Genomic DNA, 19703 nt, shown 5'->3' with positions numbered 1-19703 from the left:
TGCAGCCAATTGATTGTGACAAACAGTTGCTTACCGACTCCCAAAATTCCCTGATGTTCAAGCACTCCACGAACATGTGCAGGTCGTCCACATTTATATTTCTGCATTTTGGGCACTCAACCCGTCCACCAGCTTTGAACTTCGATAATCTACGGGGAGTCCAATAGGCTCTATGGATAGTAAACAGAACATTTCGCCTTAAATTTGCAGATTTTACTGTTTTATAATGTATAGTCATCATTACTTGCCATTGATTTTTTGTAGCGATGTCCGGCAAGCAATCTCCCCATAGCAGTTCCGGCAATGTGAACGGGCCATCTTCCATCTCCACCATTGCCCAGTACCATATCGCAACTTCCTTCTTAAATGATTGGGGTAAAAATATTTTGTCTTCAAAGTCATTCTGGAGGCCGATAACAGTGTCCGACTTATTTGCCCAACTTTGCATCTGCAAGTATTTAAGTTTAGATAACCCTTTACCCCACACCTGTGCCCCTTGTATCCAGCCAATCCGCTTTCCCTCTGGAAATAGGTCTCCCCAAGTTTTTAATCCTGCTATTTTCAACGGGATAGCCAATGCATCCTCTGCCCAAGACGGTGATCCTGGTGTATCCCAAATAGACGACCTATAACCATAATAACTCAACTTTGCTAGTTTCCTGATTTTATACCAGAGCTCTGCCGCTTCCCGTAAAGTTTTCAGTTTCACTTTTTTTAAAAATCTTGGGTCTGAAAATGTATACATGAATCCGTCCTCATCGTAGTTGCTCAAGCTTAACATAGCCAAAAAGATATGCCCGTTGGTTGTAGCCTTTCGGTACTCCCATAAACTCTCTCAAATTTTTTAAACGAAAAGCCCTTTCATATAACAAAAAGTCTGGGACTGACAGCCCGCCCTTGTCCCATCTTCTTCTAATTCTCTTCCAAGAAAGGCGAGATCCCTTAGAGGCCCAAATAAAAGAACAAATCCCACTTTGTAATCTCTTAAGCCCATTCTTGTCAAAGTCCCAGGGAATTGTTTCAAACAAAAAAGTAAGTTTTGGTAAAATCACCATTTTAATCAAGTTAGTACGATCAAACAGAGTAAGAGGTAGATGACCCCAACTTCGCAATATAGTCCCTAATTCTTTCTTCACCCTAAAAAAATTAGTTTTTGTTAAGTCCGCTATATTCTGCGTTATTCTCACTCCTAGGTATCTCATTTCCTTCTTACATTTAATGTCTTCAGTATCCAAGTTCCATGCCATTACCTCTGTTTTACTCTCATTGATTTCATACCCTGAAACCTTGCCAAATTCTTTAGTGAGCTTAAATATGTTTCCCATTGACTCTTTCAAGTTTGAGGTGAAAATAATAATATCATCCGCGTAAAGACCAATCTTCTTATTCCACTCACCTGCCCTAAAGGGGACTATCGTATCCATAGCTCTAATCCTACAGGCAAGCGGCTCTATATACAAATTAAATAATAATGGAGAAATAGGGCATCCCTGACGCGTACCCCTCATTACCCTAATAGATGGTGTCAAAATGCCGTTAACAAGCACCTTGGCAGTGTTGTTTAATTCTTTCTCTTTTTGGTGAAATGGTTGGCTCATAAGAACTGTGGCCAGTATGTACAATCACATTTATCCACTGGCTCAGATAGGGGATAAACCCTTTGATATATCAGCCCACTTTTCCAAAAAGTCATTATTGATAGCAGGTCAACTGCCAAGCATCCCATGCTGAAAATATTCAATGCAAATTGTAGGGACGGGAACCTGTGGAAGAAAGAGAGCTTTCATCCTGTACATGGATAGTGGTGAAAGTATGGCACAAGGCTTTCCACAAACCAACAGAACTCATAACTGCAAGCCGTCCCATTGTTATGTGTGACACCTTCAGCTAATCTTGTATTTTTTTTTCTTTTTATCCTCATTTGCGTGCATGGCTCCAATCTATAAAAACAAAAACTGCCACAGAGCAGAAAATCAGGCTGTGCCTCTGTACTGTCTCAGCGTCAGCTGGCAGGGATAGCGTAGGAAAGATGGCGACCAAAATCTTGTATTTTTCCTCAATAACACTTTACTGCTGAGGTTTTTGAACCCATACTTAAAATGCTTTTTAAAACATATATTTCTTTTATTAATTTTATAGTATTAGGATTCAAAGATATGTGCATCTATCAAATCACCATGCAAATAGCTGTTTTTAGATTTCAACAGAACAACCCCCTCTTCCAGCCCCTCTCACCTCCCTCTCAGGAGAAAGAAAATAGATCCATTGACCTCACAGTGATGAAGGCAGTGTGGTAAAGTATCTAAACATGAATTTTTTTGTACAGAACAATTGTTATATAGTTTACTTGCTTTGTGCATAGCTTCACCCATACCCCCCCTCTTATGTATAATAGGGATGTTTGTACAACCTTACATTTTAAGCGGGCACACTCTTTGTGGCGGCTAAGTCTCTTTGGGCACTCAGCTCTAATATCATCTGTCTCTAGGCTTTCAAATCATCTTCAAGTTTTTTGTCCCATTGACCTGATTCATTCTTATTTCTTTGGCTGTAGCCCACTCTATCATATCTTGCAACTATTCCCCGTGACTCTGCAGGTGTGGGTTCAGCCATCTACTGGCTATGCAGTGTTTCGCTAACACCAGCCCCAAGTTCAGGAACCTACGACTACGTTTTTTATTGATTGGGGATGGTAGGATACCCAATAGTATCTCACTTGGAGTACCCTTAAATTCCCACTCTGTTGCTTGTCTAAGCGTACCAAGTATCTCCACCCAAAATGGCTTTATACCCACACAACCCCAAACTACATGTAGAAAGTCTGCTTCAGGGACCCTGCAATGTGTGCACTCATCAGATTTGGTGGGGTAGATTGTATGTAGGAGCTTGGGGGTGAGACATATCTGGTGAAAAAAGTTAAATGGAATCAATTTATACCGGGCATTCGTATACGTCCCCTCATGGATTTTCTGCCAAACTGGATGAGACGTCTTTGAGTCTCTCCTCCCATCTAGAGTGTGTTTTTGGAACAATCATAGGAGCATCTTCCCTTATAGCCCATACTTTGAATGTTAATAGCAAAATGTTAAGTTCAAGAATACAATGTGATGTCAGTAAATATGTCATGACTGACTTCAAGTGACACATTTGCCTTAGGGGACATATGGCAGCTATGAATATCCACACAACACCAGCACCACCCTCATGTAGATAGGCAAAGAGGGCAAAAAATCAGTGCCAATCATGCTTAGAGCATCACATTTCAGGTGCCGTAGTATGTAGGGCTACAAATTATTTTGCTGTAATTCAAAATTATAAAGGTTTCGCAAGGTACTCTGCTGTTGGCATGGGTGACCCCTCCTACAATGTCCTAATATTCAGTAAGGAGTAGGTGAATGATCACTTACAACATCCAGGAATTTGTTTATTAAAGCATTTGTATATAGCACTCTTACTTTGTTCATCTATGAAGAGTCCTGAAACCAGACAGAATCCTGACAGACTGAGTGTGAGATGAAAGGATAGAAGAGAGTGATTAATAATACGTGAGTGTGAATGAAAGCACTATACACAGGCCTTTTTATGTTTAGAACAGTCTAACATAAGTCAATTGGACACACTGCCTATAGAAAGGCACTTCATACTATGCATTACTTTTATTTTCAAATAATTATGTGATTTATAAAAATCACTGCAAAAACTTGTTTTGTAAACACTGGGAAAATACAGTTTTTGTCTATTTTGGTGGTTAGTCAGCTGAATAAACGCTGATAAGCACAGCTTTAAAAAGGTTTGAAAAACACTGAGAAAACACCACTGAAATCCTCAAACAATTGCACAGAAAACAAGACAGCCGAAATATAGATGTATCTAAAACAAACATATCTCTGTTAGTTATTATTATTTTCATATATTAATTATTTACTTACAGAGTTCATAACGCCAGGGATCTCACTTATTGTGATTTCATCAAGGTCAAGGCAATGTAACATCACACACTGGAAAAGCCAAGGGTCTAAGGTCATGTAATACCTTCTGTGATCTCATTGAGGTTAAATGTTATATGATGTCACTAACATTACCACTGGCATTTTGGAAACCAACATTCATGGTCGAAAGGAGCCTAAGAGACAGTGATGCAGCAACTGAGCCACTTATAATGAACTCCTCCATCCACCTACAATAATAACTATAATTGCATCTTTTATATGGCACAATATGATACTGCCTAAGTCATCGCACAAGATTTGACTAAGGCTCCTACCCAAACATATCAAAGAGAGGCTGGAATAAGAGGGATACAACTGGCACAGTATTGAGTACAGATGTGGCTTAACCAGAGCAGGATATATACATGGTCTGGCCTGTGTTGGATGGCTCAACATCATTTGGAGCTATAAATGCAATTTACAGCCTGAATTAGAGTATGTGACGTGCCAATGTGCTCCAAACACAGACACCATTCAGTCTTGAGGGTGAGGTGGATAAAGCCAAGAAATGGGCAAGGTTTATTTAAACTGTCCAATAAATGTATTTGGAGATGGACAAAAAAGGGGGTCACTTGCCTGATTTTTGAATGAGAGTGTAGTAAAGGCACAAGGCCCCTTATAGGCACCGTAGGCCGCAAGGACAGCATGTCAAATGGGACAGAAAAAAACATAGAGGATGCGTTGAAGCAATATCGAGAGTTTTAGCAAGAGGCTAAGTATGCCTGCTGGGTTGATGGGAGTAACAGAGTTTACGGATTTGCTTAGTTGTTAAAGAACAAGCACTCACTTTGGTCCCCATTAGACTGTTATTAATATATCATATTAGACAATTGAAAACACAGAACTCCAGAAGTAGCGTCTGTGTCGAACAAAATATGTCAGAGGTTACCACCAGGATGGGATGCAGTACTTCAGATGACATGCCCAGACTTCAAACAAAATCCCACATGATTACTCCAGAAATATAGAAGCTACTATGACTGAGTCCTTAAAACTGAACACAGCACTCCAGCAAAAGCCCCAGAGCCGGACACAAGAACCAGAGCTGGGTGCAACCCTCAAAATGACACCTTCAGACTAAACACTATACTTCAGATGTGTTCCTGTGAATAAGGAGTAGTTCTCTAGATGAGACATCCTTAACTGGACTTGACATCTCAGTACCAATCTATCCCAGTCATGTGATATAATACTGTGTATGACACCGTCCAGATTTTTAAGCACTGCAGATGTGGTGTCCCACCTGGACACAAAACTCCAGAAAACATCTCCAGAACCAAACAAAACAAGTAGCTGGCAGTCCCAGCACAGGGATACACCATGCTAAAGAAGGTCTCCAAAGATAGCCGCATCACTCCACATTAGGTACCAAGAACTGAACACAGCAATCCAAAATGAGCCTCCAAGTTTCCTATGCATAACACCCAAACAAGCAAGCTACACCCGAAGTAAGGATGACACATAGTACACCACATGCAAGTTCCAGACTGGGACTCAATATGCCCAAGATGGTCTTTCAGAGTAATAGTACAACACCAGGTGAGGCATTGAAGCACCAATACTATCCCTATGAGCTCCCTCCAGATTGGTAAACAGTGCTCCAGGTACTCATGTACCATCTACTGGCCTTTAGGGTCTGCTACAAGCTCAACGCAGTTTAATCCTGAACTTCGTAGCAAGATCAAAGATCTGCCTCGTAGCTTGCTGTTCTTCAACCTCTAGACATGTTTTCCTACTGTAAGGAAATGCACACTTCTACCTTTACTCAGCAGACAAGTGTGCTTCTAGGGTCTTTAGACAGACCCCCAGCTCTTCCAGAAGAAAGTCTTTACTTCAGGTGATATCCTCTCCTCTCTGGAGCCAGACTGTCAGATAACGGCCCAATGTCTTTTGAGGAGCACCCCTTTCCTTGGTCAAAAAGAACTGGAACAAAATGGGGTGGTTTGGATCCAACATGTATGCACACTTTTGTGACAGGGGCTGTGGATCCACTATCTCATGCTTCATAACAGGTTTGGGTTGGTTCTCTGTTTTCCAGACTGATCACCAGACAGAGATTTTGTGTAAAATGATGTTCCTCACACAAGGGATGGATCCCAGCAGGACTGCATACACAAAGGGGCACATTTAAGTGTGAGTTTTGAGCTACTGGCTAACATCAGTCTCCTAGAAGCAGGTTTTTGAGACAGACAATAGGACAAGCCTGACCTAGAAACTTCCACACCTTGAACAACAGAAACTGTAGCCTCACCCCTACCATCCACCAAAAAACAAAGATCAGGAAGAGATCATTAGTAGCCTGTGCTAACCAAGTCTTCATAGAATTTCTAAACGTAGCCCTGTCTCCTCCATCCTCACTTTAATGTATGGGTCTCCATTCTCCAGCCAAAGAAATGCAGTTAATATCATGTCACGGTCTGTGTAAACAATCTTCACCTTCCAACTTATGCTATGCTAACTCCAGGGGCATCCAACTTGACCCACTAGCTATAATACCGAGATACGTACACACACCCCCAACCCCAACATATGATCATGTATGTACCACATGACCACTAAATTACATTAATTCCACAAGTGCACTGGATATCAGTGCTAAGGTTTGGGTTCCACATAACAGAGGAAATGTACCAGAAGGGGGCAATCAATGGCCCTTTCACTGACCCAGAGAAAAGTTCTGGTCACACTATAAAGCCCAAACGTGGATGTTACCAGCACAGCTTTGATTGATAAGACTGAGACAGACAGTAGTCCACTGTTTACAAGAGGGCACACTTGATGTGCCCTGCTAGGTCACAGCACAGGTCCTGAACCTCTCATTTATATGGGCAGACCTAGATCTCTGTAGACATGCTAGACTTGTGTTATGCTAGAGCCAAAATAAAAGTCAGGGCACCAGGTTTAAATGCAATTGGGCACTCGGGGTAGGTATATATGGTAATTCACCATACACTTTGCCACTGGATTCAGGTTAGCCTGGTTGATGGTGGGTGTTACCCTGAAAACAGTCCCAGGATGCTTGATTCTGGTCCAGGGAAGACCTGGTTGGGCAGTTCCGGCTGGACTGTTCCCACGAGGCACAGGGTCAAGACTGATTTAGTAGTAGTAGTAGTAAATTTCTTTATTCGGCATTTCGTGATAGAAATCCATAATTGATTTGCATATAGCTGGGTCTGAACTGGGTTGGCAAGTGAGCTAAAGAACAATGATGGATTCAACCCAGATCTTGACTGGGACTGGGTGCGTGAAAAGTTTCATCGCTGCATCCATCATCTACTTGTGTTTGCTTTGTTCACCCTCAGTTGGCAGCGAATACCCCAGATGTGGGTGCCTTGCTCACTTTGATACTGGATTCAATCTGGCCTGGCTGTTGTGGGGTGTTACCCCAAAACCGGTCGCAGGATGCTTGTTTCCCGTCAAGGGAAGACCAGGTTTGGCAGTTCGGGCTGGACTGTTCCCATGAGGCACAGATTGAAGACTGATTTACATATAGCTGGGCCTAAACTGGGGTGGCAAAGTGAGCCAAAGAACGGTGATGGATTCAAACCAGATCTGTGACTGGGGGTGAGTGTCTGAAAAGTTTCAGCTCTCCATCAATCATCGGCTTGTGTTTGCTTTGATCGCCGTAGGTTGACAGGGTATGCCCAGACGTGGGCCCCTTGCTCACTTTGCTACTGGATTCAAGCTAGCCTGGCGGATGAGAGGTGGTACCCCGAAACTGGTCCCAAGATGCTTGTTGCCGGTTCAGGGAAGAACTGGCTAGGCAGTTTGGCCTGGACTGTTCCCATGAGGCACAGGTTCAAGACTGATTTGCATATAGCTGGGTCTGAAATGAGGTGGCCAAGTGAGTTAAAGAATGATGATGGATTCAACCCAGATCTTGACTGGGAGTGAGTATCTGAAAAGTTTCAACGCTCTGTCCATCATCTCCTTGTGTTTGCTTTGTTCGCCCTAAGTTGGCAGGGCATACCTAGACGTGGATCCCTTGCTCATTTTGCCACTTTATTCGTGCTAGCCTGGCTGATGAGAGTTGTTACCCCAACACCGGTACCAGGATGCTTTTTTCCGGTCCAGGAAAGAGCTGGTTTGGCAGTTCGGGCTGGACTGTTCCCATGAGGCAGAGGGTCAAGGCTGATTTGCATATAGCTGGGTCTCAACTGGGTTGGCAGAGAGAGCTAAAGAACGATAATTGATTCAACCCAGATCTTGACTGGGATTGAGTGTGTGAAAAGTTTCAGCGCTGCATCCATCATCTACTTGTGTTTGCTTTGTTCACCCTCAGTTGGACTGACATGGTGCCATGCTCATTTTATTACTGGATTCAAGCAAGCCTGGCTGTTGAGGGGTGTTACCCAGAAACCGTTCCCAGGTTGCTTGTTTCAGGTACAGGGAAGACCTGGCTTGGCAGTACAGGCTGAACTGTTCACATGAGGCACAGAGTCAAGACTGATTTGCATATAGCTGGGTTTGAAGTGGGGTGGCAAAGTGAACTAAAGAACGATGATGGGTTCAACCCTGATCTGTGAATAGGAGTGAGTGTCTGAAAAGTTTCAGCTGTCCCTCCATCATCTCTTGTGTTTGCTTTGATCGCTGTAACTTGTTACCCCAAAACAGGTCCCATGATGCTCGTTGCTGGTCTAGTAAAGACCTGGCTTGGCAGTTCAGGCTGGACTGTTCCCATGAAGCACAGGGTCAAGACTGATTTGCATATAGCTGAGTCTAAACTGGGGAGGCAAAGTGAGCTGACAAACAATGTTTCCACGCTCCGTCCATCATCTCCTTGTGTTTGCCCTAAGTTGGTAGGTTATGCCCAGATATGGATCCCTTGCTCACTTTGTCACTGGATTCAAGCTAGCCTGGCTGATGAGGGGTGTTTCCCTAAAACCGGTCCCAAGATGCTTGTTTCAGGCCCATGCTGGACGGTTCCCATAAGGCACAGGGTCAAGACTGATTTGCATATAGCTGGATCTGAGCTAGGGTGGCAAATTGAGCTAAAGAACGATGATAGATTCAACCCAAATCTGTCACTGGGAGTGTTTTTCAGCGCTCCGTCCATCATCTCCTTGTGTATGCATCATACCTGCCACGCCAGCATGGTGGAACTGTTGTTACCTATGGTATTCCTGGAGATACACACCCAAAGTGGGGTCAGTGTCCAAATATCATACACAAAAAGCCCCAAGGTGTTGGATTTTTTTTCTGTGCATATAGGGGATACTTGAAAGGGTTTATGACTAAGACTGAAATGGTTTCAAACAGCATCCCTTGAGAGAAAGGCTATAATCAGGAATGGCATTGGTTTGGAGAATAAATTGTTGAAGACTTACTAAAATCAGCAAGGAAAATATTAATATAAAAAAACAAGGCGTTTTCTGAAGAATTCAGACTGATATTTACCAAGACTGCTGTGGTGGAATTGTGGTGGCCTGCAATTGATCATGATATTGATGGGCTGAAAATGATATACTGATTAAAGAATGCAAGTTTCATGCAGGCATGGACAAAGGTATTGGGTTTACTTTGCCTCCAGTGGTTTCTGTGTTTTAGAGGACAGGTGTGTTGCATACATTTCTATAGCTATATTAGGCCTATTTAACATTTTACACATGACACAGTTACATAGGTTACAAATGATTTGTTTACAATATGGTCTAAGGTCAGGGATCGCAAGAGGCAGCCAAGGACCTCAGAAATGGTGCGAGGAGAGGTCTTTTTAGGGCTCGACCTCTGCCAATGCGCAAGCATTGCAGATGTCGAGACATATTGGGGACTTATGTAGAGCTTAACTAAACGGGCGATTTGATGCTGTGCCCGTGAAAAAGCACGTGCACAGCATCAAAGCACCAGCCTCCCCCTACAAGCTTACCCCAGCGTGTGCTCTGGCATTTCTCCTCCCCTAATTAGTCACTGCCCACGGCCGGCCGGCTGGCACATCAAAGGCTGCTGCTCCCCGTGCGTCTCTCGTCACCCTTACTCTCCCCTATTCTTCCCTTCTTGCCTCTCCCCGCCCCCCCCTCACCACCAACAACATAACATAACATGACATAACATACATAACAGGGTTTAAGTGCAGGACAGAGAATTCTGCATTATGCTTCCCTAATGTGTGCTGTGCTTTAGGGCAGGAAGCAGGCCCTCAGGAGTGAGGAGATGGTGGCTGTATCCTCATTGTCTCATTATTATTAATTTTACTTTCTGTTTGCGCCACACTCCCCCTTAAATAGCTCCATGGCTCCTTAGGGACTGCAGCCCGCAGTTTGAAAGCCATGTTGTGCAGCAGCCAAAGTTGTTTCCCACTATTTCCCCCATCTCTCCTCATCTTCCCCATCACATGTCAGAATATCGTATAGAAATATATTATCTGTTATACATATTGTCCTGGTGTCGCACTGGGTCTGGATTTTCTATTATCTGCTATCGCCGATATCTTTGTAGACAATATTAAGGATGGAATTTTTTATTTCAGACAATATTCTGCCAATGTATGATTAATCAAAAAGGAGACTAGCTCATCTATTACGAAATTGCCAAAAGTAAAGGACTCAAGTATGTTTCGTCAGGGGGTGGGAACACCTGGTAAGTGTGTTCATGAAGCCCTCACCCACCAACCTAGTTGGTGGCATGCTTCATCATCGGGCCCACCCAGTGACACCTAGCGTGTCCCGGGTGTGCTTCGACGTCTGATTACAGCGGAGCAGGTATGTCGCTGAGTGTGCAGTGAGGAGTGTCAAGATAGTGATTTTAAAACGGCTTGGCGGGAGTCCTAGTACCCAAGGGTAAATTAAACTTTAATACCTGGGCCTCCGTCAGCAGTTAAAAATAAGGCTATTTGGATGTTGGAGGCAAGTTTTGTTGACCTCTCGCTAGGTGTCACTGGGTGGGCCCGATGATGAAGCATGCCACCAACTAGGTTGGTGGGTGAGGGCTTCATGAACACACTTACCAGGTGTTCCCACCCCCTGACGAAACATACTTGAGTCCTTTACTTTTGGCAATTTCGTAATAGATGAGCAAGTCTCCTTTTGATTAATCATATATAAACCCCGGGGATAAGGACTAGCTTTCTGGTCCTCTCTCTCTCTCTTGATACGCATTAATATTCTGCCAATGACATTCTTATACCAGGCTGCTTTACGCTATGGCTCTCATCTTGCACACTTTCAATGTTGGTTTCTTGCAAATAAAATAAGAAAGTACAAAAACACTATGCAGCCATCATGCAGTAAATCTAAATAAGACTGATCTGCGCTCAGATACATTTCACGTGTGACTGCGCCCAACCATGTGAGTGGGGTGAGTGTATGAACTATTTCTTCTGCCATTGGATGACTGAGAGTGTAATTGGTTATTGGTGGGGGGATAGGACTCAGTTCGCTGGATCTGTATCAAATGCATGGAACATTATGTAAAGTACCCTCTGCTAACAAACCTCTTTGTGGGTGAGTGTGTGCAGCTCATTAACGGGCTGCGCATCACAGGGTTTCCACTTAGTGGCACACAGCTGCTCGTAGCCTTTTTCAAGATGCTCTTTCGAAAGAATTTACAAGCTTTGCTAAAGTCAATTGATCTTGCTTTTTGGCTTTGCCACTTGTTTCTGGGTAAAATAGTTATTGCCAAGGTTAAACAGCATTGGGAAAAAAACGAATGAATAAATAAAAGTGCATTGATTTACACTACGCATGCCTCAATAAGCATGTGCTAGTGCAGACATTTTGGTTGTCTTAATTTGCCCCCCCACAAAATGGCAAACACCCTTGGAGATGTAAACCGAAAAAAAACATAAACATAAGGTGTGCAAAAGTACGTTCTAACAAAGGAGTGTCGCAGCAGCAAATTGCAGCTGCTAGGCCCAAGCAGGCAGTTAAAAAATAGTTTGAAAAATGAACAAGCAGCACACGGGGGAGCATACGTGCGAACACACAATTCATGCATGAGACTCACAATTTGAAAAGCTCCACCGATGCACCCACCACACAGCTCCACCGATGCTCCAACTAAGCTCCACCAATACACCCACCACACAGCTTCACCGATGCACCCACCACAGAGCTCCACCGAGGCACCCACCACACAGCTCCACCGATGCACCCACCACACAGCTCCACCGACACAGCTCCACCGATGCACCCACCACACAGCTCCACTGATGCACCCACCACACAGCTCCACCGATGCACCCACCACACAGCTCCACCGACACAGCTCCACTGATGCACCCACCACACAGCTCCACCGATGTACCCACCACACAGCTCCACCGATGCACCAACCACACAGCTCCACCTACACAGCTCCACCAATGCACCCACCACACAGCTCCACCGATGCACCCACCACACAGCTCCACCAATGCACGCACCACACAGCTCCACCGATGCACCCACCACACAGCTCCACCGATGCACCCACCACACAGCTCCACTGACACAGCTCCACCAATGCACCCACAACCCAGCTCCACTGATGCACCCACCACACAGCTCCACCGACACAGCTCCACCGATGCACCCACCACACAGCTCCACCGATGCACCCACCACACAGCTCCACCGAGGCACCCACCATACAGCTCCACCAAGGCACCCACCACACAGCTCCACCAATGCACCCACCACACAGCTCCACCGATGCTCCAACTAAGCTCCACCAATGCACCCACCACACAGCTCCACCAATGCACCCACTAAGCTCCACCGATGCACCCACTACACAGCTTCAACGATGCACCCACCACAGAGCTCCACCGAGGCGCCCACCACACAGCTCCACCGATGCACCCACCACACAGCTCCACCGACACAGCTCCACTGATGCACCCACCACACAGCTCCACTGATGCACCCACTACACAGCTCCACTGATGCACCCACTAAGCTCCACCAATGCACCCACCACACAGCTCCATCAATGCACCCGCTAAGCTCCACCAATGCACCCACCACACAGCTTCACCGAGGCACCCACCACACAGCTCCACCGAGGCAACCACCACACAGCTCCACCGAGGCACCCACCACACAGCTCTACCAATGCACCCACCACACAGCTACACCAATGCACCCACCACACAGCTCCACAGATGCACCCACCACACAGCTCCACCGAGGCACCCAGCACACAGCTCCACTGATGCACCCACCACACAGCTCGATCGATGCACCCACCACGCAGCTCCACCGATGCAGCAACCACACAGCTCCACCGATGCAGCAACCACACAGCTCTACCAATGCACCCACCACACAGCTACACCAATGCACCCACCACACAGCTCCACCGATGCACCCACCACACAGCTCCATCGATGCACCCACCACACAGCTCCACCGATGCAGCAACCACACAGCTTCACCGACACAGCTCCACCGATGCACCCACCACCCAGCTCCACCGATGCACTCACCACTCAGCTCCACCGACACAGCTCCACCGATGCATCCACCACACAGCTCCACCAATGCACCCACCACACAGCTCCACCGAGGCACCCACCATACAGCTCCACCAAGGCACCCACCACACAGCTCCACCGATGCACCCACCACACAGCTCCACCGATGCACCCACCACACAGCTCCACCGAGGCACCCACCACACAGCTCCACCGAGGCACCCACCACACAGCTCCACAGATGCACCCACCACACACCTCCACAGATGCACCCACCGCACAGCTCCACCGATGCACCCACCACACAGCTCCACGGATGCACCCACCACACAGCTCCACCGATGCACCCACCACACAGCTCCACCGAGGCACCCACCACACAGCTCCACCGATGCACCCACCACACAGCTCCACCGACACAGCTCCACCGATGCACCCACCACACAGCTCCACTGATGCACCCACCACACAGCTCCACCGATGCACCCACCACACAGCTCCACCGACACAGCTCCACTGATGCACCCACCACACAGCTCCACCGATGTACCCACCACACAGCTCCACCGATGCACCAACCACACAGCTCCACCTACACAGCTCCACCAATGCACCCACCACACAGCTCCACCGATGCACCCACCACACAGCTCCACCGATGCACCCACCACACAGCTCCACCGATGCACCCACCACACAGCTCCACCGATGCACCCACCACACAGCTCCACTGACACAGCTCCACCAATGCACCCACAACCCAGCTCCACTGATGCACCCACCACACAGCTCCACCGACACAGCTCCACCGATGCACCCACCACACAGCTCCACCGATGCACCCACCACACAGCTCCACCGAGGCACCCACCATACAGCTCCACCAAGGCACCCACCACACAGCTCCACCAATGCACCCACCACACAGCTCCACCGATGCTCCAACTAAGCTCCACCAATGCACCCACCACACAGCTCCACCAATGCACCCACTAAGCTCCACCGATGCACCCACTACACAGCTTCAACGATGCACCCACCACAGAGCTCCACCGAGGCGCCCACCACACAGCTCCACCGATGCACCCACCACACAGCTCCACCGACACAGCTCCACTGATGCACCCACCACACAGCTCCACTAATGCACCCACTACACAGCTCCACTGATGCACCCGCTAAGCTCCACCAATGCACCCACCACACAGCTTCACCGAGGCACCCACCACACAGCTCCACCGAGGCAACCACCACACAGCTCCACCGAGGCACCCACCACACAGCTCTACCAATGCACCCACCACACAGCTACACCAATGCACCCACCACACAGCTCCACAGATGCACCCACCACACAGCTCCACCGAGGCACCCAGCACACAGCTCCACTGATGCACCCACCACACAGCTCCATCGATGCACCCACCACGCAGCTCCACCGATGCAGCAACCACACAGCTCCACCGATGCAGCAACCACACAGCTCTACCAATGCACCCACCACACAGCTACACCAATGCACCCACCACACAGCTCCACCGATGCACCCACCACACAGCTCCATCGATGCACCCACCACACAGCTCCACCGATGCAGCAACCACACAGCTTCACCGACACAGCTCCACCGATGCACCCACCACCCAGCTCCACCGATGCACTCACCACTCAGCTCCACCGACACAGCTCCACCGATGCATCCACCACACAGCTCCACCAATGCACCCACCACACAGCTCCACCGAGGCACCCACCATACAGCTCCACCAAGGCACCCACCACACAGCTCCACGGATGCACCCACCACACAGCTCCACCGATGCACCCACCACACAGCTCCACCGAGGCACCCACCACACAGCTCCACAGATGCACCCACCACACAGCTCCACAGATGCACCCACCACACACCTCCACAGATGCACCCACCACACAGCTCCACCGATGCACCCACCACACAGCTCCACCGATGCACCCACCACACAGCTCCACCGATGCACCCACCACACAGCTCCACCGATGCACCCACTACACAGCTCCACCGAGGTACCCACCACACAGCTCCACCGAGGCACCCACCACACAGCTCTACCAAGGCACCCACCACACAGCTCCACAGAAGCTCCAACTAAGCCCCACCAATGCACCCACCACACAGCTCCGCTAATGCACCCACCACACAGCTCCACCGATGCACCCACCACACAGCTCCACCTACACAGCTCCACCGATGCACCCACCACACAGCTCCACCGATGCACCCACCACACAGCTCTACTGATGCACCCACCACACAGCTCCACCGATGCACCCACCACACAGCTCCACCGATGCACCCACCACACAACTCCATCGATGCACCCACCACACAGCTCCACCGAGGCACCCACCACACAGCTCCACTGATGCAATCACCACACAGCTCCACCAATGCACCCACCGACACAGCTCCACTGATGCACCCACCACCTAGCTCCACCGATGCGCCCACCACACAGCTCCACCGACACAGCTCCACCAATGCACCCACCAAACAGCTCCACCGATGCACCCACCACACAGCTCCACCGAGGAACCCACCACACAGCTCCACCGAGGCACCCACCACACAGCACCACCGATGCACCTACCACACAGCTCCACCGATGCATCCACCACACAGCTCCACCAAGGCACTCACCACACAGCTCCACAGATGCACCCATCACACAGCTCCACAGATGCACCCACCACACAGCTCCACAGATGCACCCACCACACAGCTCCACCGAAGCACCCACCACACAGCTCCACCGGTGCACCCACCACACAGCTCCACTGATGCACCCACCACACAGCTCCACCGATGCAGCAACCACACAGCTCCACTGACACAGCTCCACCGATGCACCCACCACCCAGCTCCACTGATGCACCCACCACCCAGCTCCACCGATGCACCCACCAAACAGCTCCACCGAAACAGCTCCACCACACAGCTCCACCGATGCACCCACCACACAGCTCCACCGATGCACCCACAACACAGCTCCACCGATGCAACCACCACACAGCTCCACCGATGCAGCCACCACACAGCTCAACCGACACAGCTCCACCGATGCACCCACTACCCAGCTCCACTGATGCACCCACCACCCAGCTCCACCAATGCACCCACCACACAGCTCCACCGATGCACCCACCACACAGCGCCACCGATGCACCCACCACACAGCTCCACCGATGCACCCACCACACAGCTCCACCGATGCACCCACCACACAGCTCCATCGATGCACCCACCACAAAGCTCCACCGAGGCACCCACCACACAGCTCCACTGATGCACTCACCACACAGCTCCACCAATGCACCCACCACACAGCTCCACCAATGCACCCACCACCCAGCTCCACCGATGCAGCAACCACACAGCTCCACCGACACAGCTCCACCGATGCACCCACCACCTAGCTCAACCGATGCACCCACCACACAGCTCCACCGACACAGCTCCACCGATGCACCCACCACACAGCTCCACCGATGCACCCACCACACAATTCCACCAAGGCACCCACCACACAGCTCCACCAAGGCACCCACCACACAGCTCCACCAATGCACCCACCACACAGCTCCACCGATGCACCCACCACACAGCTCCACCGATGCACACACCATACAGCTCCACCAAGGCATCCACCACACAGCTCCACCGATGCACCCACCACACAGCTCCACCGAGGCACCCACCACACAGCTCCACAGATGCACCCACCACACAGCTCCACAGATGCACCCACCACACAGCTCCACAGATACACCCACCACACAGCTCCACCGAAGCACCCACCACACAGCTCCACCGATGCACCCACCACACAGCTCCGCCGATGCACCCACCACACAGCTCTGCTGAGGCACCCACCACACAGCTCCACCGATGCACCCAGCACACACCTCCACCGATGCTCTAACTAAGCTCCACCAATGCACCCACTAAGCTCCACCAATGCACCCACCACACAGCTCCACCAGCACAGCTCCACCATGCACCCACCATACAGCTCCTTCGATGCACCCACCATACAGCTCCACCGAGGCATCCCCCACACAGCTCCACCGATGCACCCACCACACAGCTACACCAAGGCACCCACCACACAGCTCCACAGATGCACCCACCACACAGCACCACAGATGCACCCACCATACAGCTCCACCGATGCACCCACCACACAGCTCTGCCGATGCACCCACCACACAGCTCTGCTGAGGCACCGACCACACAGCTCAACCGATGCACCCACCACACAGCTCCACCGACACAGCTCCACCGATGCACCCACCACACAGCTCCACCGATGCACCCACCACACAATTCCACCAAGGCACCCACCACACAGCTCCACCAAGGCACCCACCACACAGCTCCACCAAGGCACCCACCACACAGCTCCACCAATGTACCCACCACACAGCTCCACCGATGCACACACCATACAGCTCCACCGAGGCATCCACCACACAGCTCCACCGATGCACCCACCACACAGCTCCACCGAGGCACCCACCACACAGCTCCACAGATGCACCCACCACACAGCTCCACAGATGCACCCACCACACAGCTCCACAGATACACCCACCACACAGCTCCACCGAAGCACCCACCACACAGCTCCACCGATGCACCCACCACACAGCTCCGCCGATGCACCCACCACACAGCTCTGCTGAGGCACCCACCACACAGCTCCACCGATGCACCCAGCACACACCTCCACCGATGCTCTAACTAAGCTCCACCAATGCACCCACTAAGCTCCACCAATGCACCCACCACACAGCTCCACCAGCACAGCTCCACCATGCACCCACCACACAGCTCCACCGATGCACCCACCATACAGCTCCACCGAGGCATCCCCCACACAGCTCCACCGATGCACCCACCACACAGCTCCACCAAGGCACCCACCACACAGCTCCACAGATGCACCCACCACACAGCACCACAGATGCACCCACCATACAGCTCCACAGATACACCCACCACACAGCTCCACCGAAGCACCCACCACACAGCTCCACCGATGCACCCACCACACAGCTCTGCTGATGCACCCACCACGCAGCTCTGCTGAGGCACCGACCACACAGCTCCACCGATGCACCCACCACACAGCTCCACCGATGCTCCAACTAAGCTCCACCAATGCACCCACTAAGCTCCACCAATGCACACACCACTCAGCGCAACCACAGCATCACTGGTTCAAATATGTTCTTTCAATGTTTCAAGCTGTTTTCAAGCTTTCACGCTTTTTTACAAATCACAAAAAGATGTTAATATTTCACTTCTGTTCTTGTATTTTCGTCACAATAAAAACACTGAACATAATCTTCACAAAAGTTATTTACAAAAGTTTAAGCTATTGTCATTACAAATTAAATAAATTATTTAAATGTTAATTATTTAAAAAAATTAAAAGCCATTGTTATTTGTAATATCAATACTTCTAAGTCATGTAAATACAAAACCTGTTGCATTACAAATGCTATAGCTGTCCCATTTGCAAAAGTTATAACTATTGGCATTGTAAATGACAAAGCTATTAATGTAGCTATTTTAAAAAATAACACATACATTAAAAAAAATGTCATTTATAAGACCAATAGCTCAAACTTTCCTAATGCGAGCCCTATTGCATTTCCAATGCTTGTTTTTCGCAGGCACCAAGCTTTTTTTTCAGGACCCTGTGCTAGCAGCAAACTGTATTTTGAAGCAAACAAGCCTTGTTCATTCATGGCATCTAATAAGACTTGCACCATGAAAGGGCAGCAGATGCTGATTCAGGGATCCAGAATGACACCTTTCCTTTATACCATGCCCGACAAAAACTTTGACGTGCCTTGATTTTGCACATGGGGAACATGGCGGCAGCTAGCTGAGTTACGGCGGTGCTCTGGGCTCGAGTCATCGGTGTAACTTTTAAGTGTACCAGGTCGGAGGAGCAGTTTTTTCTGCAATTCTTTCTGCTCCCGTTCCGATTTTTGGTGGTGGATGTGCTGCGATGCTGCTGGTGCCTTTCTGTTGATTTCTTCTTTTGTTGTCCGGCGTTTTCCCCGCATCGTCCATGCTTCATCTGGGGGCGTGTCACTCCTTCCTCGATCGGAACCAGCTTGCGAGTCTGTGCTAGTCGCGGGCCGCCCTGGAGCTGGGAGGTCGATTGCTCGCTCGGCCATCCTGGGGAGGCGAGTGTGTCTGTTGTCCCGGCTTACCTGACTAAGAGAAGAGGAAAGCGCGGGTTGAAAGAAAAGGTGGCCGAGGAAGG

The sequence above is a fragment of the Lissotriton vulgaris genome, chromosome 6 (genome assembly GCF_964263255.1).
Source record: "Lissotriton vulgaris chromosome 6, aLisVul1.2, whole genome shotgun sequence".
NCBI classification, from domain to species: Eukaryota; Metazoa; Chordata; class Amphibia; order Caudata; family Salamandridae; genus Lissotriton; species Lissotriton vulgaris.
Note: the sequence above shows the minus strand (reverse complement) of the source record.